The sequence below is a fragment of the Syzygium oleosum genome, unplaced genomic scaffold, assembly GCF_021117445.2.
Source record: "Syzygium oleosum isolate NSW1041296 unplaced genomic scaffold, Sole_v2.1 Sole_v2.07, whole genome shotgun sequence".
In the NCBI taxonomy this organism is placed as follows: Eukaryota; Viridiplantae; Streptophyta; class Magnoliopsida; order Myrtales; family Myrtaceae; genus Syzygium; species Syzygium oleosum.
Genome location: NW_026607491.1, coordinates 10,032,098 through 10,049,068, shown reverse-complemented (window position 1 = coordinate 10,049,068; position 16,971 = coordinate 10,032,098).

Below are 16,971 nucleotides of genomic sequence, written 5' to 3'. Positions count from 1 at the left end.
ATTATTTCTAATTGAAAGTCACAACCTACTAGATTTTCTAACCGGAGAGATAGTTGCACCACTGCGAACTCGGACGTCGGAAAATGAAACCAAAGTCAATAATTTAGAATATACATCATGGGTCCATAGAGATCGCGTCGTAAAGTCTTGGATCGTGGGCACACTCTCAGAAGAGGTTCTTGGACATGCCGTTGGCCTTCAAATAGGAGTAGAAGTATGGAAAGCTCTCACTGATCATTTCAAGCAAAGCTCGGTGACTCATGAACTTGACCTCCTTGGACAACCTTAACACATTAGGAAAGAAAATAAGCCTTTATTTGTTTATCTTTGTGACTTTAAATCTATTTGCGATCAATTGCATTCCATTGGTAAACTTGTGTCGAATGCTAATAAATTCTTCATATTACTTGAAGGACTTGATGATAGCTATGAGTCGTTCAAAATGACTATGTTCAAGCCTCCTCTTCTATCTCATGTAGAAGTGGTTACACAAATTCAAAGTTGTGAGTTACGCGACAAGTGCACTTTAACCATGCTCCCAAACAGTTCAATGGCATTTATCTCACAGCGACGCAATGATGACTACAAAAGCAACCCTAGAGAAAGGGGTAGAGGACCCACATGTAATTCTAGGGGTCGTGGCTTTTCTCAAACAAACCAGAATGGTTAGCACTTTTTAGGAAACTACTATACTACTCGGCAAACCAAAACTATTATACTACTCTTCATATCTCTAACTCACAAGATGAAGAATTGCATCCGGACACCAGTGCTAATACTTATATGACTGTGATCCAGGTTGTGAACATGGTTCTTACCATAGCCATGATAACGTGATAGTTTGGAATGGTACATCACTGCGAATTACTCATGTTGGGACTAGTAAATTCAACAACGAGACTCGTCAGTTTTCACTTAAAAATGTTTTGTTTGTTCCACAAATTAAGAAAAATCTATTATCCGTCTCTTAATTGACAAGAGATTATTCTTGCTATTTTGAGTTTGATGCCTCTAGTATTTCTATCAAGGACTCCACAACACATCAGGTATTGCTGACAGGAACTCATCATCAAGGATTATATACCAATAAGGACCCGCATTCCATGCATTCTTTTCCCCGAGAAACAAGGTTGTTGATGAACTTACATGGCATCGCCGATTAGGCCATCCAAATAGTCGTATTTTACAGCTTTTGCGGTCTGATGATGATTTCAATAAATAAATCCACTGGCATTATATGTACAAGTTGTCGGATTAGTAAAACTTCAAGATTGCCATCTTCTTTATGTGATTTTCAATGTTCCCATCCATTGGAGAAAATACATTGTGATCTTTGGGGATTGAGCCTGTGACATCCTGAAAATTGGTCCATTTGAGATTTATGAAATAATGGATTTTATGAATGTACTCGTACTTAGTTCTCGCCCGGAACTGATCATTCCTGGGATACTAACCATTAGGGAAAGGCTAACGGGGGATTTAAATTCGTGCGACTAAGAGAAAATTCGATCGTGAATCGATTTTCGACCATAAAATCGCCGAGATGACATTTTGATGCCACTGTTGGCCGATCCGAGGATAACTAGGGGTCAGTTCGCCACTGTCATAGTAGTGGATCGCGGGTGATTCCGCTGGACCACCAAATGAATTGACGAGCGATCCTGAACTTATACCAAACAATCGTGCCCCTCGGATCTAGTGATTGATCATCGCGATTTAAATGACAATCGATATCGTCACGAACCGAACGAACTTGCACGTGACTCGATTTATTATCAGTCACGGGTCAAATATACGAATTTCCCCAACGAGCCACCCGTTAGTTTGAGAAACGCTCGAGTTACGTTTAATAAAATTTAATTATTTAATTGAGCCCAAATTGGACATCGGAAAATTAGGAAATCACAACGGGACGTTAGGATGACGTTGCGGTTGGAACGTGTAATTTTGGATTGTCCCGATTCCTTCAGAAAAATTCGATTTCGGCAAGAAAATGTAAAAGTGACCATTTTACCCTAGGAAGGTTATAAAGGGTAAGTTTTAAGACGGAGGGGCATTTTGGTCATTTTGCCCTAACTTTTTGGTTGGACAATTTTGCCCTTGGAATTTTATGAAATTCTCAGATTGCCCTTGGATATTTTTGGAAAAGATTCGATCTCGACGTTGATTCCAAGATAAGATCAAATCTCGGCCGTTGATTAAAAAGATTAGAGAGGGGCAAGATGGTAAATTGCCAATTTGGGTCAAAATTGCATTATTTGAGTCCAAGACCTCTCTCTCTCCTCATTTCCTCTCTCTCTCATCTCACGGCATCTCTCTCTCCCTCACCCACCGAACCAGCCCCCTCCCCTCGCCGAGCCGCCGCACGCCGGTCACCACCCGACCGGATCGCCACCGCTCGCCACCGCCGCTTGCCGTCGCCACCGCCGAGCCGCGCCGCCGCGCCCATCGCCGCCCCGTTCCACTCTAGCCGAGTTAGTCTAGAGTCCGGTAAGTCGCAATCTAACCCTTGCCTAGGACATCGGGTATTATCGGACTCGTTTAGACGCGGTTTAGGGTAGTTTAGGGGTTGATTAGGGTGTTGATCGTGGTTGTTGGTGGCTGATCATGGCTGTTAGTGGCTGTTGCGTGTTGGATTAGACATCTGGGAATGAGTTTTGGCGGTTGAAATTCGGTAGAAATCAATTCGGGTTTGAATCCTTGAGGTTGGTGTGATTCTCGGATTCGCGGTTACTGTACCCGTCCGGTTTGCTATTTTTGTAGAGAATTTTGTGGGCCGAATTTGAGGAAATTTTCTTCATGAAAGTTGCTCCCAACATCTTTAAGTATAACATATTTTAGATTTGGAATTTTTGGTGGTCATTTGGGTCGCACGAAAACCCATTTTCAGACCGTGTTGAAACTGCCCGGAACACTGTTCATCCCGACCTTCTTGTCTTGCGGAATTTTTATAAAATTTTCCAGAGCTATTTTCAATAAACTTCCTTCACAAAAGTTGTTGAAGACTTTCTTTTCTATGACATATAAAAATTTCAAGGCTTTTCAAGGTGATTTGTGTACAGAAAGAAATGTATTTTGAGGACAAAACGGTCTGTTAGAGCGAACTGATTTTGGCCAGACTTCGAGGGACAAAAAGGCATGGTTGCAGATTGAACCCGATTTCATGTTCTTCATAAGAAATGTTTATCAAGATGTTTTTTTATGATATATCCAAAATTTAGAATTTTTGGAGTTCGTTTACTATTTATTTTGATGGGATTTCGGTCACTGTGTAAACTGCCCAATTTTACCCCGATTCTTTGGATGTTCATTTTTATGAGCGGAATGGTGGGGGTGTCGAGGTTGATTAGTTGCTGCCTCGTGACCGGAATTTATACTTGAATGTGTGTTATATGAGTTGATTTGAGGATGAAATGAGGATGTTTCGAGGCTGGAGTGAGACTGAATAGAGTGTCGGACGTTGTGGGATGGAATTGGCGAGCTTAGGGCTCGATTTAAGGACAAATGGTGTCGGTTTGGTGTGTGGTAGTATGGCTGGAGTGTGGTGTTTAATATGCTTAGAAATGTCAAATTTATGCCTATGAACGTGGCTGTGTTTATGGGCCCATGAGTGGCCCTGTGTGTTTATTGAACCGTGATTTGATGGATTGAAATGTGCTTTGTTGTGTGCACGCTTGGGCCAGATTAAGTTAATTGTTAAATTGGCCATATAGAATGCTTGGTGAGCATGAATTGTGTGAGAATTGATGCGTGCACGGGCCACATGTGATGGGCCAATTGTGTGTGGCAAGTGATTGTTGAGCATGTGCATGAACAAGAGAGTGAATTTGGTGTGACATGTGCGATCGTGAGAATTGTGCCGTCCTGAGGCGTGTACTTCAACGTGGGACGATGCCCGGTATTACCGGAAGACTGCCAACCTGAGGCGTGTACTTCAATGCGGGTTGTGCAGTAGGTGGTGGGTGTTGAGCCTGAGGCGTGTACTGTAACGCGGGCAAGAGACATGGCCTGAGGCGTGTACTGTAACGCGGGCCGAGGAGTGCTGGAAACATGGCCAACCTGAGGCGTGTACTTCAACGCGGGTTGTGCACTAGGAGAATGGATGTTGAGCCTGAGGCGTGTACTGTAACGCGGGCAAGAGACATGGCCTGAGGCGTGTACTGTAACGCGGGCCCTGAAGTGTTGTGATAAGTTGGTCGCAGTGGACCTGAGGCGTGTACTGTAACGCGGGCCACTGGCGAGAGTGTGGAAAAGATGTGATGAAATGGGAACAAATGCATGAAATGTCATTAGAACATGCATGTGAGTAGAATAGTGCTATTGTAAGACTAACGTGCAAGCTGCGTGTATTGAGAATCAGGTGAGTACGATTGTGTGGACGTTGTTTGTGTGTTGCTTGATTCGGTGTCTGGACTTGTCTGGAATACGTGGTAACCTATGTAAGGTTTAGGTTGTGAACTTATTGAGAAGTGTCTTATAGTTGTTTCAACCAAACCATTTCAGAGCACCCGCCCGAGCCATGAATCCTCCGCCGCCGTCGCAGCGTTTTGGGGCTGTTATACACTCTGATCATGATGTTGTAGGATAATCCGATCGAGATTGAGGCCGAATCAGAGTCGTCGGATAAGCATGTGCCTGATGAGGATTCGGATGAGGATTCCGAAGAGAGTGAGTCAGAGTGGACGCCATCTAGAGGGCGTAGGGATTAGTTTGGAGCTGAGGAAGACTTTGGAAGTGTCCCATTTTTGGTGTAGTGCTTATCCAGGCTACTAATCTTTTTGTGATATCGGTGGTTTGCAGTTTAGTAGCTCAATGTGCATATTTTGCTTTGTGGTTTGTAAATTGGTGGTTGTGGCATAAGTTTATGTTGTAATTGGACATTGTACTAGATTCGAGGTATAGTATAAGATTTGGTGGTTTGGCAATTTATTTTCCCTAGTACGGGTAAATCATTGTCTAGGTGTTTGTTATTTCCGCCGCGATTAAACTCTAATGGGTTCATTTGGCTCGGCGACGTTTCCTGGGACGTCGCACTAATTTGATCGAAGAGGGATGTCGCGAGCTCGATGGGGTTCGGGGCGTGACTTCGCGTTTGAATTGGTATCAGAGCGAGGACAGCTCGATCTAAGTCGGTCGAAGCCTAGAGTGATAAGGAGTGGGAACCTTGGGGTAGCCATCTATGGTAGCTGTAGTTGGCTAGGAAGACCTTAGTGAGTCATAGGTGTGTCTAGCGCTACACGTATTTCCAGACTGTTGTGGTAATTGCTGATTGAATTGAGTGTTGTAATGATTGAAGTGCAAGTGCGTCTAGACCTGAGGTATGTGCTCGAACCTCATTGATTGTGATTTGGTGTTGTGATGGTGGATTGCCGGCTAAGTGAATTATTGTTGTATTTTACTGCCTAGGACTAGACTGGTATAGTTGGCCTAGGTTTCTAATTCCTGTATGGAATTATAGCAGGTAGGAGAGTGATAGAAATTGGGATAATGAACAGCGAAGGAAGAGGTGTAGGAAGAGGAACATGAAGAGATACAGGAAGGGGCGTAAGAAGAGAAGCACGGGGTCGAGGTGCTACTCAAGCTAGAGCTGTAGAGGACCCCAGAGTTGATGTTAGAGCTGTAGAGGATCTCGGAGTTAACGCTAGAGTTGTAGTAGACCCCAGAGTGGATGGAATTTTAAGGACCCTTGAGGAAGTTGGGACTTTGATGGGCAGGCAGACTCAAGAGCGATATGCCACTATTGCCCAAGCGGTTGAGGCCGCTGTAGCTGTTGCCATTAATGGCAACAATGGAAATCAAGGACAGGGGCAGGTAAATGCGAATCGACTAATGCATCAGCTAGTCGAGCAGTTTTTGAAGTTAAAGCCCCCTAAGTTTGATGGTAGAGGCGATCTTGAGGTTGCATCACTTTGGATAGAAGAATTAGAAAAAGCCTTCGAGGTATTAGGGTGTACGGATGAGGAGAAAGTAACGTTAGCAGTGTATCAGTTGCAAGGAAATGTAACCGAGTGGTGGAAAGCCACCAGAGGAAGAGTGTTCCCGGTTGGTACCGCCTAGACTTGGGCGATGTTTGTGAAAACCTTTAATGGTAAGTATTCCTCTGAGAGTGCCCAGGAACATAAGTTGGCGGAGTTCATGAGGCTTCGTCAGGGGCAGAGAATAGTGGACCAGTATGAGGCTGAGTTCACTCGGTCATCTAGGTTTGCCTAAAAAATAATGAAGGACTCATTAGATAGGGCCCGGAGGTTCCGTGATGAATTGAAGCCGGACCTCTGTAGTCAGACGATATCACTGAGTCTGAAGGACTATAAGGAGATTTATGAGCGGGCCAAGGCAAATGATTATGAGGTGATAGAAAGGACTGCCACTTCTGTGATCGATGACAGAGAAGAAAGGATAAACCTAGCAGTTCTGGCTATGTATGACCTCGATGTAATTGCGGACATAGATTGGTTAGTTAATCAAAATGCCGTGATGGATTGTAGTGGCTGGGTGATTCAGTTTAGTCCGGCTGGACACCCTAAACCTGAGTTAATGGGGAGTCGAGGAGGAACCTCGATCCTATTAGTTTTACCAGTAAAAGCAACTAAATGGTTGGATGAGGGTTGTAAAGGTTACCTAGTAAGTGTGGTTGATTTGACGACAGAGGAAGTGCGGCTAGAGGACATAGCAGTGGTGTGCAATTTTCCGATGTCTTTCCTCAGGAATTGCCGGGATTGCCACCAAAAAGAGGAGCAAAATTTGTTATCGAGTTGGCCCTGGGGCTGAGCCAATCTCAAAGCCGCCTTATAGGATGTCGTTGTCAGAATTAGAGGAATTAAAAGTCCAGATGTAGGAACTACGGGACAAGGGTTTTAGTCGTCCTAGTGTGTTTCCATGGAGAGCGCCGGTCCTGTTTGTAAGGAAGAAGAATGGGACAATGAGACTATGTATGGATTACCGGCAGTTGAGCCAGGTGACGATTAAGAATAAGTAACCACTGCCGATGATTGATAATCTGTTTGATCGATTGCAAGAAACCCCAGTGTTCTCTAAGATTGATCTACGGACCGGATATCATCAGTTATGGATCAAGAAAGAGAATATTCTGAGGCTGCTTTTAGGACGCGGTACGGGCACTATAAGTTCACAGTGATGCCCTTTGGTCTAACCAATGCCCCTGCTGCCGTCATGGATATAATGAGTAGGGTGTTTAAGGAACTTCGAGACCAGTTCGTCACCGTTTTCAGTGACAATATACTAGAATATTCGAAAGAAACCCTGAGGAACATGAAGTATATTTGAGTAATGTGCTACGGACTTTAAGAGAACACGCACTCTGCGCCAAGTCGAGTAAGCGCGAGTTTTGTCTTTGCAGGGTAGCGTTCATTAGACTCATAATGTCGGAAAATGAAATTTCTATGGATCCGTCAAAGGTTGAGGCCGTGACTAAGTGGTTAAGACTGGTATCAGTGATAGAGATTCGAGGTTTCTTAGGCTTGGCCGGTTATTATCGACGTTTGGTAGAAGGGTTCTTGTCGATAGCCAGGCCGTTGACGCGATTGTGTATGAAGGAAACTAAGTTTGAGTGGGATGAAAAATGTGAAAGGAGTTGTTAGGAGTTGAAACATAGGCTGACAACTGCCTCGATCTTGACTATTCTGTCTGGATCAAGAGGATTTGAGGTTTATAGTAATGCGTCATTAAGAGGATTGGGATGTGTAATGATTCAGCTCAGAAGATTAGTTACATATGCGTTGCGCCAGTTGAGGCTGCATGAAATGAACTATCCGACGCATGATTTAGAGTTGGCAGCGCCGATGGATAGAACTTCTTAAGGATTACGACTGCGACGTCCTGTATCATCCCGGGAAAGAGAATCGAGTAGCGGATGCCCTAAGTCGGAAGTCGAAGTATAGCGCTTATGATGGTTAAGGAGTAGATCTTGTTGGAAAGGCTAAGAGACTCAGGGTTTGAGTTCGAGGTGAGTCTGATGTCTAATCTAATGACTGCATTGAGAATCGAACCGGAGATCCAAGCAAGGATTAAGGCGTTGCAGTCTACCGACCCTGAGATTCAAAAGAGTCTAGAAATGGATGGCGCTAAGGGAAAACCGGACTTTCAAGTGTCCAAGGATGAAATTCTGAAGTTTCGAGGACGTTTGTGCGTGCCCTATGATTTGGAGCTTAAGGAAGAGATTTTGGTAGAAGCTCATAGGAGTAGTCATAGTATTCATCTGGACAGTACGAGAATGTATCAGAATTTGCGGTAACATTATCGGTGGAATGATCTGAAAAGGAATGTGGCCAAGTGTTGACGTGCCAACAAGTGACGGCGCAACGTTGTAAGCTCGGAAGATTATTGCGAACTTTGGGAATCCCAAAATAGAAATGGGAGCATATAAATATGATTTATGTGACGGAACTACCAAGGAGCCAGAGAGGACACGATTCTATTTGGGTGATAGTGGATCGATTGTCCAGGTTAACGCACTTCCTGGCAGTGTGAAAGGACTTTTAGTCGGAAAGGTGTATGAAATTGTACATGCGACAAATAGTTCGATTGCATGGAGTACCAGTGACGATTACGTCGAACCGTGATTCTAGGTTCACCGCTAATTTTTGGAAAAGTCTGCAGACAGCGTTAGGATCAAAGCTGCAGTTTAGCACAGCTTATCATCTGCAAACGGATGGACAATCTGAGAGGATTATCCAGGTTCGGTAAGAAAGGCAAGTTGAGTCCGAGATACGTGGGACCTTTTGAGGTTTTAGAAAGAATCGGAGATTTAGCATATCGCCTTGCACTTCCGCCGAATTTATCGCAAGTGCATAGCGTGTTCCACGTATCGATGCTGAGGAAATATGAATCGGACCCAACTCGTGTTAAATTATGAGGAGATAGAAGTCGATGACAAGGTGTCGTATGTCGAGAAATCAGTAAGGATTGAAGATCAGAAAGAACGGGTTCTAAGGAACAAGACAATCCTGATGGTCAAGGTTCTTTGGGAATACCACGGGACAGAAGGCGCAACGTGGGAAAGTGAAGAGCAAATGCAACGTCAATACCCCCATTTGTTTGAGTAGTGGTGAGATTTGTAAATTTCGAGGACGAAATTTTTGTAAGGGGGGAAGAGTTGTGACATCCTGAAAATTGGTCCATTTGGGATTTATGAAATACTGAATTTTATGAATGTACTCGTAGTTAGTTCTCGCCCGGAACTGATCATTCCTGGGATACTAACCATTAGGGAAAGGCTAATGGGGGATTTAAATTCGTTCGACTAAGAGAAAATTCGATCGTGAATCGATTTTCGACCATAAAATCGCCGAGGTGACATTTTGATGCCACTGTTGGCCGATCTGAGGATAACTAGGGGTCAGTTCGCCACTGTCATAGTAGTGGATCGCGGGTGATTCCGCTGGACCACGAAATGAATTGACGAGCGATCCTGAACTTATACCAAACGATTGTGCCCCTCGGATCTAGTGATTGATCCTCGCGATTTAAATGACAACCGAAATCATCACGAACCGAACGAACTTGCACGTGACTCGATTTATTATCAGTCACGGGTCGAATATGCGAATTTCCCCAGCGAGCCACCTGTTAGTTTGAGAAACGCTCGAGTTGCGTTTAATAAAATTTAATTATTTAATTGAGCCCAAATTGGACATCGGAAAATTAGGAAATCACAACGGAACGTTAGGACGACGTTGCGGTTGGAACGTGTAATTTTGGATTGTCCTGATTCCTTCAGAAAAATTCGATTTCGGCAAGAAAATGGAAAAGTGGCCATTTTACCCTTGGAAGGTTATAAAGGGCAAGTTTTAAGACGGAGGGGCATTTTGCCCTAACTTTTTGGTTGGACAATTTTGCCCTTGGAATTTTATGAAATTTCTAGATTGCCCTTGGATATTTTTGGAAAAGATTCGATCTCGACCGTTGATTCCAAGATAAGATCAAATCTCGGCCGTTGATTAAAAAGATTAGAGAGGGGCAAGATGGTAAATTGCCATTTTGGGTCAAAATTGCAATATTTGAGTCCAAGACCCCTCTCTCTCTCTCCTCATTTCCTCTCTCTCTCATCTCACGGCATCTCTCTCTCCCTCACCCACCGAACCAGCCCCCTCCCCTCGCCGAGCCGCCGCACGCCGGTCACCGCCCGACCGGATCGCCACCGCTCGCCACCGCCGCTTACCGTCGCCACCACCGAGCCGCGCCGCCGCGCCGCGCCGCCGCGCCCATCGCCGCCCCGTTCCACTCTAGCCGAGTTAGTCCAGAGTCCGGTAAGTCGCAATCTAACCCTTGCCTAGGACATCGGGTATTATCGGACTCGTTTAGACGCGGTTTATAGTAGTTTAGGGGTTGATTAGGGTGTTGATCGTGGTTGTTGGTGGCTGATCATGGCTGTTAGTGGCTGTTACGTGTTGGATTAGACGTCTGGGAATGAGTTTTGGCGGTTGAAATTCGGTAGAAATCAATTCGGGTTTGAATCCTTGAGGTTGGTGTGATTCTCGGATTCGCGGTTACTGTACCCGTCCGGTTTGCTATTTTTGTAGAGAATTTTGTGGGCCAAATTTGAGGAATATTCCTTCATGAAAATTTCTCCCAACATCTTGACGTATAACATATTTTAAATTTGGAATTTTTGGAGGTCATTTGCGTTGCACGAAAACCCATTTTCAGACCGTGTTGAAACTGCCCGGAACACTGTTCATCCCGACCTTCTTGTCTTGTGGAATTTTTATAGAATTTTCCAGAGCTATTTTCAATAAACTTCCTTCACAAAAGTTGTTGGTGACTTTATTTTCTATGACATATAAAAATTTCAAGGCTTTTCAAGGTGATTTGGGTATTGAAAGAAATGTATTTTGAGGACAAAACGGTCTGTTAGAGCGAACTGATTTTGGCCTGACTTCGAGGGACAAAAAGGCATGGTTGCAGATTGAACCCGATTTTGTGTTCTTCATAAGAAATGTTTATCAAGATGTTTTTTATGATATATCCAAAATTTATAATTTTTCGAGTTCGTTTACTATTTATTTTGATGGGATTTCGGTCACTGTGTAAACTGCCCAATTTTACCCCGATTCTTTGGATGTTCATTTTTATGAGTGGAATGGTGGGGGTGTCGAGGTTGATTAGTTACTGCTTCGTGACCGGAATTTATGCTTGAATGTGTGTTATATGAGTTGATTTGAGGATGAAATGAGGATGTTTCGAGGCTGGAGTGAGACTGAATAGAGTGTCGGACGTTGTGGGATGGAATTGGCGAGCTTAGGGCTCGATTTAAGGACAAATGGTGTCGGTTTGGTGTGTGGTAGTATGGCTGGAGTGTGGTGTTTAATATGCTTGGAAATGTCGAATTTATGCCTATGAACGTGGCTGTGTTTATGGGCCCATGAGTGGCCCTGTGTGTTTGTTGAACCGTTATTTGATGGATTGAAATGTGCTTTGTTGTGTGCACGCTTGGGCCAGATTGAGTTAATTGTTAAATTGGCCATATAGAATGCTTGGTGAGCATGAATTGTGTGAGAATTGATGCGTGTACGGGCCACGTGTGATGGGCCAATTGTGTGTGGCAAGTGATTGTTGCGCATGTGCATGAACAAGAGAGTGAATTTGGTGTGACATGTGCAATCGTGAGAATTGTGCCGTCCTGAGGCGTGTACTTCAAAGCGGGACGATGCCCGGTATTACCGGAAGACTGCCAACCTGAGGCGTGTACTTCAACGCGGGTTGTGCCGTAGGTGGTGGGTGTTGAGCCTGAGGCATGTACTGTAACGCGGGCAAGAGACATGGCCTGAGGCGTGTACTGTAACACGAGCCGAGGAGTGCTGGAAACATGGCCAACCTGAGGCGTGTACTTCAACGCGGGTTGTGCACTAGGAGAATGGATGTTGAGCCTGAGGCGTGTACTGTAACGCGGGCAAGAGACATGACCTGAGGCGTGTACTGTAACGCGGGCCACTGGCGAGAGTGTGGAAAAGATGTGATGAAATGGGAACAAATGCATGAAATGTCATTAGAACATGCATGTGAGTGGAATAGTGCTATTGTAAGACTAACGTGCAAGCTGCGTGTATTGAGAATCAGGTGAGTACGATTGTGTGGACGTTGTTTGTGTGTTGCTTGATTCGGTGTCTGGACTTGTCTGGAATACGTGGTAACCTATGTAAGGTTTAGATTGTGAACTTATTGAGAAGTGTCTCAAGGTTGTTTCAACCAAACCATTTCAGAGCACCCGCCCGAGCCATGAATCCTCCGCCGCCGTCGCAGCGTTTTGGGGCTATTATGCACTCTGATCATGATGTTGTAGGATAATCCGATCGAGATTGAGGCCGAATCAGATTCGTCGGATAAGCATGTGCCTGATGAGGATTCGGATGAGGATTCCGAAGAGAGTGAGTCAGAGTGGACGCCATCTAGAGGGCGTAGGGATTAGTTTGGAGCTGAGGAAGACTTTGGAAGTGTCCCATTTTTGGTGTAGTGCTTATCCAGGCTACTAATCTTTTTGTGATATCGGTGGTTTGTAGTTTAGTAGCTCAATGTGCATATTTTGCTTTGTGGTTTGTAAATTGGCGGTTGTGGCATAAGTTTATGTTGTAATTGGACATTGTACTAGATTCGAGGTATAGTATAAGATTTGGTGGTTTGGAAATTTATTTTCTCTAGTACCCCCGGTAAATCATTGTCTGGGTGTTTGTTGTTTCCGCCGCGATTAAACTCTGATGGGTTCGTTTGGGTCGGCGACGTTTCCTGGGACATCGCACTAATTCGACCGAAGAGGGATGTCACGAGCTCGATGGGGTTCGGGGCGTGACAGAGCCCAAATCCTTCTGTGCAAAATTTTTAATATTATGTGGTATTTATTGATAATTTCACCCGATACTGTTGGTTGTATCCATTGAAATGAAAGTCAGACTTCTTTGAGATTTTCCTATCATTTCAGTAGCTACTTGAAAATCGGCTTGATGGGAAAATTAAAGTTTTTTAATCTGATGGAGGAGGTTAATTCACTAGCAATAATTTTCTCACGCATCTTCGTGAATGCAGCATACAACAATAACTCTCTTGTCCAGGTGCACCGAAACAAAATGGTGTTGCTGAGGGAAACATCGACACATTGTTGAACTCGGGCTTGCTACATTATTTGAGACATCTATTACACTCAACTATTAGGTGGAAGCGTTTACAATGATGAATTATTTGATAAATTGGTTTCCTTCGATTGCTTTAGGCAATCGAAGTCCATACTCGGATTTATTCAAGAAGGACCCTGATTACTCATTACACCGAGTGTTTGGTTCTCGGTGCTATCATACTTATGCAACTACATTATGAACAAATTTGACAAGCGCTCTTTGCCATGTGTATTTTTGGGATATAGTGAAAAAGCACAAAGAATATCGTTGTCTTTATCAATCTACCGGTCGTGTTTATATATCTTGACATCTTGTTTTTTATGAGCATTATTTTTCTTTTGCCTCTTCTTCTCAGGTTACTATTATGATTGAGGGGGAGCTATTGCAACGGAATTCAACTTTAAGTTCATCACAAACAAAAACTTCTGGTGATCATTTGACTATGCCCCAACCTAGTCTAGAAGATGGTCAAAATGGTTGTTCACCAACAGATTTTGACTATGCAAGTGAATGTGTACATCTATTTGCTAAGATAGAACCGAACTCAAATGCTTCATCTGCTACTCTCTCTAATTATGTGACAAAACCAGCAAAGAGTCAATCTTTAGTTCAGTCTCAAACTGAAGCTTCCACATCCTCAATGCATTCCATGGTTACATGTTCAAAGGCTGGAATTTTGAAGCCAAACGCTAGGTATGTCAATATAACAATATCATCTATTCCTCCCGAACCATACACTATCCATTCAGCCTTAAAACACCTTGGTTGGACAGTCACTATGCTTGAGGAGTTGGATGCTCTTGCAATCAACAAAACATGGGAACTAGTTCCCCGTCATCCATCAATGAATGTAATTGTATGTAAATGGGTGTACATGACAAAGCTACATGCCGATGGTTCACTTGACCGATTGAAAGCAAGATTTGTTGCAAAAGGCTTTCATCAAGAGGAGGGCGTGGACTTCTTAGAAAATTTTAATCCAGTAGTCAAACAAGCCACAATTTGCATTGTCCTATCTGTTGCTACTGTTTAGAATAGGGAAATTCACCAATTAGATGTTAAGAATGCCTTCCCACACGGCGATCTCGATGTTCCCGTCTATATGGAACAACCACTGGGTTTCCACGATTCATTTTATCATGACCATGTTTTCTTACTTCGACATGCGCTATATGACCTCAAACAAGCTTCTAGGGCATGGTTTGATAAGTTCAATGATTTTCTTTACGAATATGGATTCTTCTATAGCATTGCTGATCCATCACTATTTGTTTATCATCATTATGGTCATATTATCATTCTATTGCTCTATGTGGATGACATAGTCCTCACTAATGATTCCCCGAAATTACTAAACCAACTTGTGCAAGCACTTGGTCAAGTGTTTTCCATGAAAGACCTTGGCGCTCTTCATTATTTCTTGGGCATTGAAGTCCATCGCTCCACTGATGGACTCTTTCTCTCACAACAAAAATACGCCTTGGATCTTTTGAGTTGAGCATCAATGGCACAATGTAAGCAAATTACTACTCCAATAGCTACCAAGCAACCACCACTCAAACATGGTGATAAGCCCTACGGTGATCCATTGCATTTTCAAAGTATTGTAGGCGCTCTTTAGTACCTTACCCTCACTCGTTCATATCTCCCGCTTGCGGTCAACATAGTTTGCCAACATATGCATGTTCCAACTGTTGCTCACTATCAAATGGTAAAACGTATTCCATGATATGTTCGCGGTACTTTACATCTTGAGCTTTGCTTTTGGTCTCGTAGTTCTCTCCATTTATTTGGCTTTGCCAATGCAGACTAGGTTGGGTGCAAATTCACATGACGTTCTACCCCTAGTTATTGTACTTTTCTCGGCTCAAATTGTATTTCATGGGTGCCAAGAAATAACTTACTGTGGCTCGCTCTACAGATGCAGCCGAATATCGGGCTCTTGCTTCCGTAGCTACCGAACTCACTTGGATTTTATACATATTGCATGACATTAGGATCTGCCAATATCAACCTTTGTTACTTTTCTCGGACAATATGTCAGCATTACATCTCACAACTAATTCAGTTTTTCATGCTTGAACAAAACATATTGAGATTGATTGTCATTTTTTTGGGGAAAATGTGGCTCTTTGTTCATTGTGACTCCGTCTTCCTCAAAAATTGCTGATATTTTTACCAAACCATTGACTCGAGATAGGTTTGTCGGTTTATGAATCAAACGATCTTTGGTCCTCCCCATTGATCGGTTTGAAGGGGAGTATTGAAGTAACAAATCAAAAAGCACAAAATCAGAATGGTTACAGTGCAAAATCTTCTACAAATCAACATAAAGATATCATATTAAGCAAAGTATCGTTGAGTTGATCATTCGCAGATCTTTTTCAATTTGTTTTTTTATTTAATTTATCATGTATTTTATCTTTAACTTATACCATATTTATAGGTGATAGATATCTCTATTTATACTGTACAACATATCAATGAAAAGTAACGATTCATCGACTCAGTTCTTTATTTTTTTAACAACCTCTACATCAAATCGCCTTTGAGGCTGTTTATATGGACTAAATCCTTTTCAAATCGGCAACTCATGTTCTACCACATCTCTCTTCACACCTAGCATCTCCATGCAAAGCAATCTCTATATTCTTGTAATCAATTGCCTACTCATTCTTGAATTTTCTTTCCAACAAAGCGCTAATATAAGTTGGCTGATATTGATGTTCATAACCGATTTTGTAAATCGGTCTTAATGCACTTTATTACTTCTTCATATAATTGATTACGTTGAATGGCGTGATCAGTTTCAAATTCAATTATTTTTTTTCAATTTTTGTCCATATCATTTGTCCATCGGCATTCTTAAGATTAATTTGATTAAACGTGATTTCACTTGTGTAATGGTTCAATTTCCTTTTCACTTCCAGAGAAAATTAATGGAACCAACAATCTTTTCGTGCTTTCGAATTTGGCTGATGTTCATGTGCAATTTTAGTCCACAAAGTCTCTCGCAGTTGTTATTATAGAGTGAACTAAAAAAGTTCTTGGTGAAGCCAAAACTTAATCTTGGTTAAGTGAGCTTCCTGACTAAGTAAGAGAAATTTGTTATGAATGATGTAAGCACAATTGTATCCTCGGCGCCATATCAATTTCACCAGAGAGCAAATTGATTCGAGAGAATGAATAGTTATAATCTTCAGATTAATAGTAGACAGAGCTGGTTTGATTAAATTTTGATGCCCTGATGGTGTATGAAGCTAGTTACATATATTACATTACTTTTTTTTATTGAAAGAAAATTTTATTCATTACTTAAAAAGAAACATGGGAAGTACATAAACTTCGTAGCAAAACAAATCGAAAGAGAGCAAAGCTTTGAATACTGTAAAACAAAGCCAAATATAGAAAATGAGGATCAACAGAGCATCAACAAGGTTAAGCAGACGCTTGTTCCACAAGATATATTTGTCAAGCAAAATAATTGACGGTCGATCATTGGATCTTGTATTTTTGTCAGTGATGAGCGCACAACATAAGTTCATTTTCCAATAACTACGGCGTTGCCAGTTGGTGGTGCGCACCCACATTCGACTTCGTTTACATTATCGCTGTACGGAGACAACCAAAACATGTTGAACAAACAAAAATATAATATTTGGGATAACAAATCTTCATAGTTCAGCGAGACACAAGACTTTTTGCGACCACCATTGAAGCCAGAGATAGAGGACTTGTATATGAACAAAGCATTGGGCATAAAAAAATCATATTTATTAAAGGAAAAAGTGTATTGGAAGTCTTAAAACTTATAACAAAAGTGCAACTGAGTCCTCAAACTTTCAAA